Source organism: Diospyros lotus, chromosome 3, assembly GCF_014633365.1.
Source record: "Diospyros lotus cultivar Yz01 chromosome 3, ASM1463336v1, whole genome shotgun sequence".
Taxonomy (NCBI): Eukaryota; Viridiplantae; Streptophyta; class Magnoliopsida; order Ericales; family Ebenaceae; genus Diospyros; species Diospyros lotus.
This window is the reverse complement of record NC_068340.1, coordinates 13,633,904-13,646,111: the sequence shown is the minus strand read 5'-3', so window position 1 is coordinate 13,646,111 and position 12,208 is coordinate 13,633,904. Positions and strand designations below refer to the sequence as shown.

At 40.1% G+C, this 12,208-nt stretch overlaps 1 pseudogene; it reads right to left on the bottom strand.

Moving 5' to 3' along the window:
• Position 1: 1 nt before the first annotated feature.
• LOC127796832 (auxin response factor 18-like) lies at positions 2 to 2,927 on the bottom strand (annotated as a pseudogene).
• Between the last annotated feature and the right edge of the window lie 9,281 nt (positions 2,928 to 12,208).

Here is a 12,208-nt window from a genome sequence, read left to right as displayed (position 1 = left end):
GGTCAAGGGTCCGTCCCACGTTCTCTGATTCCATGAACACCTTACAGTGAGCCATCCTCGTCGCCTCCAGACCAAATTCAGATTTCGGCTTAGGTTGATCGTTGTACCAGTTTGGCGACCCATCATCTGACGAATTCTCGGGTGGACCATTCTGGACAACTGCTGATCCTGAGCCTGATGTGTCCGAGAAATTTGACGTCTTCTCTGGGTTCAGATCAAACCAACTATTCTCGGAGATCTGCTGCCCTGTGTGAATGGGTTGGCCAAACAGCATGAACATAGGAGGAGGTGTCTTTGGCTTGTCGTCTTTATTCAGCTTGGGCGTAGAAGAAAGTCCCATGGCAAGCAAACAAGAGACACTCTCATTGTCTTCTTCGCGATTCTCTGCTATGGGGAATCTACGAGGTTGGGCAGCATGGCCCAGCTGCTCAAATCCCCCAACGGGAAAAAGACTCGACTGCAGTTTCAGTTTCTTGAGGTGATCTGCGGAAGATGGCCCCAAGTGAGCATGCCTGGCTCCCTGTATGCCTGCGGCAGGAATGTTGTCTGATACACAACACAAGGGGAAGGGGCTGGTGGGCTTAAGGGGGTTGCCTAGAAAAGATGGCACGGGAAATTGCCCAATAAAAGGGAAATCGGGGCTTGTGCAATCCGAGTCTTCTTCTTGTTGGCGAGAATGGCGAGAGATGGACGGCAGGCATGTTTGACACCAATTCGACCAACCATGGGCTGACTCGCTTCACATTCTGAAGCAAATCTGGCTCATCCCATGCTACCTGCAAGATGTTTTTATCCATCAAGACTTATAATCAAACATCTAATGAATTTAACATACTCCAGCACATCATAAACCTCATGTTTTTGGGCAGAAAGAAACAACTATCAGTTTTTTCCATTTTTTTTTTTTATCAAAATTTCAAGTATCATCAACTTAAACTGATACTTTGTGCAGGCAAGTTTGAAACTGCCAAGCCCTTCTATGGGTCTATAACTGCTGGCCCATTTCAAGTCAAAGGCCAAGATGGATTCTCTTTTGCCATTTCAGGGAGTCTCAATCTCAATTTCACTGGAAAAACATCATCTTTAAAATCATCAACCTGGGTTTCATAGGGTTTTAATTCTTGAGAAAGGAGGATCTCTAATTTAACCATTTCAGTATCAAATGAAATTCTAGCAAGAAAACACTACTGCAAGTACGTATGTATGTCACATTGATGCAGACAGAATAGGCAGGCAACTCTGCCAACAAAACACCACTGGCAAACTCTTCCCTCGGTTGCAAGCTATATACGCGAACAAGTTGAAGAAGTTTAAACACTCAATCTCCACAAGAACAAAAGCTATACACAGCACTAGTAATATTGCCAGATTACAGAAATTAGAGAGAGAAGAAACCAAATTGGAATGAAGGTACGTACCTGGAGAAGGCGCCAGGGAGAATTAGACCAGCGGATGGGGTCATCGACCTGAACAGAAGATATGGTACCCATGAACCAGCTGATTCGGGACGAATCCTCAGTCTCAAAGGCCATTTTAAATCTCATCCCAGAGCACCATGGAGTTGTCATGGCAGCCCTTACAGCCGATGCCTTGACGCAAAACTCTGGAGCGCTCAGTTGAGGCCGGTAAACAACCTCAAAAGGCTGTCCATTAGCAGCCAGAGTGGCTGCTTCCACTACACACTCGGCCGTCACTCTACCCTTGCCGTTGCCATTGTCATTGCCGCTGCCGCTTCGCATCATAAATTTCTTAGTCTCCGCTTCTCTCAAGAAAGGAGACGAACAGTACCCCCCACCTAATGGAGGATTCCATCCATAAGGCGAGAGCGAGGACTCGGTCACACTTCCAGCACTACTCCTCTTTGCGCGTCTAATCCCGACTCGAAGATCCCCGTTTTCGGCCCTCAAGAAAACGATGGAATCGCCAGCGACAAGCTTCTTCTGGTTCACGAAATTGCTCCAACCTGTGGTCAGAAGATGGCGACGTGGAGTTCCCCTGTAAATATGCCTAAATTTCCAGATCTCTCCGTGAACATCCTTTGCCAGGATGGTCTGTACCGGCGGATCCGCCGAGTAATCCAGCCGGGGAAATATGGTTTCGGCGCAATAGCGGGGCACGGAGAAACCCCCACCATTGTTGGCATCGGACTGCGTCAGGGTCTTCGCAAAAGATGTGGGTTTCTCCTGGTTTTCAATCCCACCATCTTCGTCGTCGTCGTCAAGATTGAAATCGTTGGCCGTGTTTCTCACAGGCAAAGGAATCAATCTTATTTTGGCATAAACCTCGTCGGTATGGGTCTCCGCCAAATAGTTGATGCCGATGACTCTGCAGAGAATGAAGGGGGGAATTCTGGGAAAATCCCCAAAATCAACGTTGTCGTCGGCGTGCTCGGCGTGACCCTGAGGGAAGTAGAACACGTCGGAGTTGACCGGCGGCATTTGGACCATCCCGCCAGCGCAGGCGTGCCATAACTGGGAGTCCAAGCACTTCATCGCTGTCTTTACTACAAGGATTTGCTGCTATTTCCTGGCTAATTCCGGCAGACACAGCAAACAAAACAAGACAAGACGCAACAAACAGATTCAGAACAAAACGAAAACCCGTTTGGATGTCGAGAAAAATAGGAGGAAAAGTAAACAACAGCCCTGTTTCCTGTCCACTCTGTTCCACCCAGAAAAGCATACGAATGAAATGCGTGAAATAAAACTAACTGGCAGCAGGAGAAGAAGAAGAAGATTGAAAGAAACTACTACCGTTGTGCCTCCTCTTAGGATTAGAAAAGGAAAAGCCGAAGGAAAAATGGAAGAGAAATGGAACCCACCCACCCAATTTCTTTACAATTTTGAGGAAGTAAGGCAGTCAGAGCCTAAGGTAAAAAAAGAGTGGTTTAGAGAGAGAGAGAAAGAGTGGTTGGTTGAGTGATGTGATGGTATTATTATGTAATGTAATGTATATAATGTATATATGTTATGTATGCGATGCACAGTTTCACACGCATTCTTGACCGAACCTTCCTTGCCGACCGCACCCCAAAATTAATTATATATATATATATATATATATCTCAGTAACAATAATAAATCAAATATTAATTCTTAAATTCTCAGGTTAAATAAATGGCTATTATTTATTCTACTGTCAAAATCATTCTCATTATTATTTTTTATCTCATAATTATGTTTTTTTCTTAAAAACAAATTTTATCACAAAAAATCTGTATTTTCCAAGACATTGGACATTTAAATTTAAAATAATTCTAAATTTAAAAAAATTGGTATTTTTTTATTTTATTTTACTAGAGATAAAAGACCGATCTAATTAAATTCTATCTTTCCAACTAGTTATCGTTTCCCATATGCCTGCCTGCCTACCTGCCGGGTTACGTTCTTCTCCAAGCAACCATAAGGCTAATTAATTGAAAGGTTCATTTATGAAATTCCTTCTAAGCGGTAAATTTTTTTTATTTAAATAATGTTTATTAAATAAGATATAAATAAAAAAATAGAATATGAAAAGTATATCAAATAAAATTATTTTCAATTGTATCTGTTTAATTTTTAAAAAAATTACATGATTTATTATTTTAAACTTTCAAGATAAATTTATCTATTCTCCCATCGGATAACTTATTTTGAATTTTATTTATAAATTATTTTAATAATCTTATCTTATTTATTTTAACAAACATTACTTTAAAAATTATAATAACCTCATCTTTGAGATTTTGACGTATCAACATTTGAAGTTGGTCGACCGTGATTCGTAGACCTGCAAGGAAAAAAAAGAGCACAAAATTCAAAGAGTAGGAACCAATGAAAACCAATAATAAGTCACACACATATAAGTTTTTACGTAATTCGGTCAAAATGATGCCTAATCCACAACTATTCCTTGGTTATTCTGGTAGAGTAATAGTATATCATTCTTATTGTTCATCCCCTTAAAATGGTGTTTTTGACCCCTATTTATAGTGTTGGGTGTTTATAATTTTTACAAAATCCACAAATAGAAGGATAATGTTGTGGGGGACAAAATGTCCTTATCAATTCCATAAAATCGGGAGTGGGTTCCGTATTACTAAGGATCTAGTTTGCCTTAGATAAAGTAGGTGACGCTCTACCTCTGGTTGTTCAGCGGTTTTGTTGTTAAGCGAGCTGAACAGTTAGGCCAGCGAGCTGGAAGCATCATTGGAAGCTCGCTCGGTTTCGCAGTCTGAGCTCTGGTCTCAACGACGTGTAACTTTGTTCTGACGAGCTCGGCTTTGGGCCTATTGGGCTTCAGGAGATTGGGCTAGCCTACTGGGTCGAGTCCAGCCCATAAGAAATGGTTTGAAAAATATCCATAACACTAGCCCCCAGTTTGCAGTGCGATCTTCGGACTAGGATATGATGTATGCCAGCTATTCCGACTATCAATCCGCCTCTCAGACTTCTGCCTAATTGCTTCAAATCACGATGTTTCATGCCGCACACCTTGTTTGAGGGGCATTTAATGCACACATTCCCCTATTTTTGCGCATGATCATAACCGTGGGACCCACGAGCCATCGTGTAACCGATGAATGTGGGGCATGCTATAAGTCGTTTTGATCCAACAGCTAGGATCGTTTGAGCTAGACATATAAATAGCAGAGAGACCTTACTTTTTCCCCTTTCACGCTATTTTGAAACTTTGCTCTTGCTTTCATTCTACTCTTGAGAGTCCCACTGCGACAAAGTTCTCCTGACTACAACTGTTCAGCAGCCGACCATCGTCCAGCGACCGACCACCGTCTAAGGCTTGCTCTAGACTTTCATACCGGTAAGAAGTCTACCGTTAGGTGAGTTTTTTATGATCTTTATCTCTTTCTTGAGGTTTCTTTCGTTTGGGCCATCCATCGTCAGTTTACCGCCGTTGGCCCTCTAACCTTTCTGATTCTATCAATGTCACCTCCCATTTTCTGGTGCATCGATTTGAATTTGTTCGTTAGGTATTCTCTGAGTCTTCGGGTTTGACGACTTTAGGATTAATTTTTTATGGAGCACCGGGCTTGTAGTCTTAGCCCCTCGCCCTAGGCGGCACCCCATTGCAAAGCGAATGACCTTTTAAATAGGGAATACCTTTAGGGTTTTTTGGTTCTCCGAGGTTTGGTCTGCGAACTGTGATCTAGCTGTTCTTTCCTTTATTGTAGATGTCCAGTTCTATTCAAGGGAACTCAGGTAAAAAACGTGTTGGTTCCTAATGATGGCAAAAACGTGTTGAGATTTGTATAAATTTTTGATAATTTAAAACTTTGATTGAATGCAAAACACTATGTTTCGAAATATAAGATATATGTTTCGAAATAAACCTTTTTGGTAAGTAGGTTTCGAAACTTACTATATATGTTTCGAAATACAACTCACTGTTTTACAAGTTTTGAAATATGAAATGTATGTTTCGAAATCTACTTCACTATTTTGCTTGATTCGAAATCCTTTACCTTGTATTTCAAAATAATGATCTTTGGAAAAGATGATTTATATATTTTGGAGTATACCAAAGATGTTTGTATATCAAAGATATGTTTTCTATGTATATGTATAAACTTATGCTTATGAAAACCTTGTTTTAGACTTTGATAACAAAGCATATGAAAGCATGTGCAATAGGCAATAATGATAAGCGAAAGCTAAAGAACACTTGTACACAAGATGTATAGTGGTTCGGCACCCCGCCTAGTCCACTACTTTCAAGCTTACCCACTTGAAGGATTTTTCAATCCCAATCACTTTTTACTAGTGATCACCACAACAAGGGTTTTACCACGGTTTACCCTAAAACCTTATAAAGTGAGTTTTTACGAGCTCAACTCAAATCTAGCACCAAGTGAGTTTTAAGGCTAAACTCAAACCTTACACCAAGTGAGTTTTAAAGCTAAACTAGAACCTTCGACACAATGAGTTTTAGGCTTAACTCAAACCTTTACACCAAATGAGTTTTTAGGCTAAACTTAAACCTTACAACAATCAAGATAAATGAAGTTTATCTTTACAGCCCAACAAATGTATAGCAACAGAATGCCTTACCAAATGGCTGTACAAAGCTCTTAACTTGAGGTGAGGAGAGCTGGAGGATGATACTTTGGATTTCAGCATACTTCTTTTTTTTCACATCACAATGCACATCTAGGATCGTATGAATGGATCTTCTTGAGAGCTTGTCAAATGGATTTAGATCACTTGTGCTTGTGTGTGTTTGTCTAGTGTGTGCTCACTTGTTGTATCTTGTTCTTGCTCAATCTGTCTCTTCTTGTTTTCAAATACCTGCTATTTATACCAAGATATAGAAATCTAGCTATTTATAGCCATTAGAGACAAGACATAAAAGTAGGTTTCGAAACATACAAAGTGTGTTTCGAAACATCACATAAATAGACCAAGGTTTCGAAACATACAAGCTTCTAGCTGGACAAAGCACTTAGAGACAGCAGACAAGTGGGAGACAAACACTTATGCCCACTTTGAATAATTTAAAAGCACTCACATTCAAATTCAAATTTGAATCTCATAGCATGGAGAATACATTAAAGAAGTGATGTGAGAAGCATATAAAAATACAGCACACATGCATCTTGGTTTTGAATAAATCTGCTGGCAGAATGTCAGAGGTTTCGAAACATAGTATCATAGGTTTCGAAACATACCTCTCTGGAAATGAGGTTTCGAAACATACCATCATAGGTTTCGAAACATGACATATAGGTTTCGAAAAATAGTTCAAAACCTAAAACAAATGCTAATACATAGATGTTTCGAAATAGCATATGCATTTGAAAACATTGAAAACCTTTTCAAAGGGTTTCGAAACATGCATGGAAACATGATAGATTTTTAGAAACATTTGCATGAAAGCACAATCCACAGCATGTATACATCACAGCTTATTTACATTTCTGTAAATGTCCACATTTTCTTTTATTTATATTTTACCTCAATTTACTTTAATACATAAATGTAAATAACGAAGTACCCCCTATTTGGATTCAATAAAAATATCTAGAAAATCAAAATCCAAAACAATAAGAAAATAGATTTTGGGTTTTAGTACAAACTTACGATCTTGCGATTTAACCACCTCCAAAATATATATTTTCTATTTAATGAAAAATTTATTAAAAATCATTTTAGCACTAATGAATGTTAGATATCAAATTACCGGGAGATAGTTTTCTAAAAAGAAAACTCTTTCTTATATGTCTCCTTATAAGGTGCTAATTGATCGGTGCTGTCGAACAACGATAGATTAGATGAAATATAGATTCGGATTTGCAATAAGGGTGCAACCCAAAGTCGTCTCCCAACGAACCTCAAATGGATCTGTCAAAACAAGACTAAACGAGGGGGGTTGTGATGAAAACTGAAATATAAACATTCAAGAATGAAACAACGATGAAGTAAAACGTAACCCGCTACAAACCCTACCTCCTTACCACAGTAATCCTCGTCTCATTTATGAAAACAATCTGTTTTGGTTTGATTTTCTTTTGATTTGAAAAACTCTTCTACAACCGTAAAAGATTAAATCCAATCGAGCAATCGCTCATACAAATATACCGTTTCTTTCTAATCAAAGCCTCAACCGAGTATGTCAATTAAAACCATCCAAAGATCATGCATGCATTCACACAATCGCATAAAAGAAACATACATAAACTTAGAGAAGGAAAAGAAACCAAATCATCAATTAAAACATGAAAATCGAGTTCCAAATCGGATTCAACAATATGACCGAGACTCAAACCGGGCAAGGGGTACGAGAATGTAGTGAATCACAAGCGAATTAGCCTTCCATCTTCTTGGTTGAAATTGTGAGAATTCTCCCAAAATCGGCCACCCCCAAAATCGGCCACTTAATGTGCTTAAATAGAGCTTAGGGAGGAAACCCTAAGTTACCACAACTTCAGAACCGATTTTGAATAGGATAACGTGCGTTTTGGGCTTTGGCCCCTTCATAAAAATTGTAGATCAGGAAGAGTATATGAATTTGGGATTTTAAATAACTTGATTTGGATATCGAACGCCCAAGTTATGGCCTTTTAAAGATTTAGCATCTGTGTAGCTTTCCTAATTTGACCCAACTTTCTGGTCCCAACTTTGAAGCGCTGTTTGGAGGCCCAAACGAACTTGGATTTGGACAGACCATACCATTCCAGAAAGCCCAAGAAGTCCTCTACAATATCTCTGGAGAAATCATTCACGTTATGGGATTGTAACTTGGCCAAAAACTTGAAAGAAGCATAGAAGGTTAAATCTATCAGCACATTGGTTGCTTCTTTGTCTCCAATCTCCTTGTTTCCCTTCTTGCCATCAAAATTTCTCATGATCCAGGAAGCCCTAATCTGTCCAAAATAAGATAAAATAGTGTGAAGCCCAATTCCTATAAAATAAAATAAAACAAAATCAAGATGAATAAAATGATACAACTAACATGCAAAAAGACTAAATATGAGGGCTAAATAATATGAAAATATGCGCTCTATCACTAACCTTCCAGACTTAGTCAAAACAGGATTTTCATTTTCACAAAGTGATACATGATATTGAAATTGATATATATTGAAAACCACACACTTGACACATGACTTAGGGATTAAACCAATATATGTTTTTCATCATTAAAACTAATGTACAAAAAGTACAACAACAAAACGCTGCAACCACATCATAGGAGAAGACGATACCTCGAATTCTGAAGACTGTCTTGTGATAGAGATGCATAACATTGAGGGGACATGCACTCGGGAGTTCCGTTTCCCAAATGACGGCCGAGCAATGGTCCTCTCTCCGAGTTGCCATGTGACATACCCTCCAACCGGCATCATAGCCATTAGCCCCCAGCACATTGAGTCTAGGTTTAGGTTTCTTGTTGCCCTATATCTTCTTAACCTTTTGGACCAGCTCAAGCTCGCACCATTTCAACTTACCCCAAACTCCTACACCCAACTTACTTCTTTGGCTATTTTATTTCTTAGGAACGATCTTTCTGCCCCATCATTGAGACTCATCAAATTTATTTTTTCTTTCAAAAGTGTCAGGGACGGGCTGTACTACTTGACATCTTATCCTTCACCCTACAAATCCATTCTTCCCCAAGGTAGGGCTAAGGGGAAGTCCAATATGGGCGATTATAAGTCCCATTGGTTCTTCGTTTCTTGCCCCTCTTTTCAGTCGCTCAAAAATTACAGCTTCATGCTGGTTCCGAGTAAGGGAATTCCTGTTCGCACAAGTTCTTTCATTTCCTTTTATTATCTTTGACATTTTCACTCTGTTGTGCAGACTTTGGAAGTGGAAGGCCGACCTTGTCAAATAGAGAGATTATTAAGCTTGCACCATTTCAATTTGCCCCAAACTCCTACACCCAACTTACTTCTTTAGCCATTTTATTTCTTAGGAACAACCTTTTTGCCCCATCATCGAGACTCATCAAATTTCCTTTTTCTTTCAAAAGTGCCAAGGACGGGCTATACTACTTGACATCTCGTCCTTCACCCTACAAATCCATTCTTTCCCAAGGCAGGGCCAAGGGAAAGTCTAATATGGGCGATTACAAGTCCCATTGGTTCTTCGTTTCTTACCCCTCTCTTCAGCCGCTAAACAATTACAGCTTCATGCTGGTTCTGAGTAAGGGCATTCATGTTCGCACAAATTCTTTCATTTCCTTTTATTATCTTTGACATTTTCACTCTGTTGTGCAGACTTTGGAAGTGGAAGACCTACCTTGTCAAATAGAGAGATTGAGATCCTCAACCTTCTTGTTGCTGCAGGAGCGGGCTCAGAAGATTTCAAATTGACTAACGAGCTGCTTAGGGAGCACGAGCTCGCCCATCCTCTTAACACTAAGATCATCAGGGGGAGTTCATCAGAGTTCGAGGTACGAGGCTTGTTCTGTTTGCATTTGAAGTCATCGAGGCCAATAGCAGCAAAGAAGGCGAAGGTCCAATTGCAAACATGATGAAGCTGAACCTGATGAGGCCTAACAAGTCTGTTTCCACACTTGCTGCTGCTTCTTCTACAGCTCTGAGCTCCAGTTCGCGGGAGCTGAGGTCAGAACAACAACAACCACGGTCGCGACCTCAACAACAATAGCAAGAGCAAAAACAACAATTGCCCCAAAAACAATAGGAGCAATGAGCTCTTGTTTCTTATGATCAGGGGCGTGGTCGAGCTCGCGGGAAGGAGGTCGCCAGGGAAGCTCAGAAAGCTCCCGTTGCTGGATCGAAGAGAGGAACAGATCGACAGCAACAATAGTGGGAGAAAGATAGGAATAAGAGGGCCAAAGTCCCCAAGAAGTAGGTGACCCTCGAGGCCATGGCTGGAGGGGCTTACTTCAATGCCCTCCTAGATGACATGTCCTCACTCCTGGGCTCGTTCGCCAGGACCTTAGAGTAGGAGGGAATGACTGGGATGGAGCTCCACTAATACTTAGCTCGCCACAGCCTCCAAGTAAGCTTCACATTTGTCCTTCTCTTCCTTAGTTTTGTCTTCTCTTATGAGCTAACCCTTTTTATTTTGCAAACCTCCCTTGCTGCCATGAAACTTAAGAGGTAGTAGGTGGATTTTGAAGAACGACTCAAGGCAGCGACCGTGGCCTTCAAGGAGGAGTTGGTGAAGCTCGAGAAGAAGAAGGATCTCACATCGTTGAGTTCTTAGAGGCCGAGAGAAAGATCGAGGGCTTTGAGATGCAACTGCTAGATGCACATTAGTGAAATAAGGACCTCAAGGAGGAGCTTAGTCGGGAGAAGATCTTGTGGGAGACTTCTAACTCCAAACTCACCAATAAGATGAATATAGCTGATGAGGAGCTAAAAAAGGCTAAAGAGGAGCTGAAACTGACCGATGACCGAGTTGAAAAGTGCGAGCAGATGGCGGTTAGGGCCTTTGATGAGATCAAAGTGAGTGTAAGCTTAGTTAGACAAGGCACACGAAGAGGCTGAATCCGACACCTGCTCGGGGTTCCTCTTCACCTTGTGGGTGAATCATCCAAAAATAGACTTCTCCTTCTTTGGTGAGGAAGCCATCGAGGAGGTGAAGCGGTTCGTGGCTCAAGCTACCAAGGATGCCGAAGCTTGCACCTTGTAGGATCAAAGAGAGGCCATTCCACCAGCTATGAACGTCAAGGATTAGCCAATTGAAGCAGCAGCTCTGTTGCATCACTCACCCTGCATTTGTCACTTTTTGTATTCTTTTTAGATTAACTTAACTTATTTAGCAGCTATTTATGTTCACAAAAAGGGTGAGGCATTTAGACTCGCCAGTGCATGAGTGTGATTGTAGCAGAAAATTTACATATTTTTTCGGTTAAGATCGGGTCGATTCACAAGAAGATTACTCATGGAAGGAGATAACCACACCAGTTCTCTTAATTAATAAGACAATAAGATGAGATCAAACTAAATACAATATAACTGTAATATGGATATGGAGAGGTCTTGGGTCAAGACAAATCTGGTGCCAAACCCAACTGATTCACCATATAGCTTTCTTTGATGTAACTAAAAGTTCAAATAGCTTGGATCTTAATCATTAAATATACTACTGAGATGACGATAACTCTTTGTTCAAGCAACCTCCATACATGGCATGGAGACTCTATGTTAAGCAGCTATCATAAATCAGTGTATAAATAACGTTTTAACAAAATAGTCACTCGGGGCTTGGGTATGAGAACATTTCCAGGTCAAGCAATTCCCATACATGGCATGGGAACTCTAAGTTAGGCATACGAACCAATCCAAGCCTGAGATTTTCATTAAGAACATTTCTCAAACTATTTTTGCTTCTGTTACCTGAACATTTGAGATTCTGCTATCTTGATTCATCAGTGGCTTTGGGCACCATCCTTGCCTTAACCCAAGATTGAATTAGCCACACATCTTCATGGGAAGTGCATGACTAAAACTAATCTCAATAGATGATTACGAGATTTACAGAGAAAATAAACAGGAACAAACAATAAGAAATAGATAAACTACTGTTGTATTGATTACTAAAACGAACTACAACTTGAAAAGAAAATAAATGGACTTGTAATATATCTGGAGCAAAAGCTCAGAACTAGGAACGAAGAACAATAACTGAAGTGCTACCAGTTTAAAAATACAGGCAAGAACTAAAACTAAAAACATAAAGGATGAAAAGACTTGTAACTTTCCAATGATCCTTTTCTTTTTTTGTTTTTTTGAGTATCC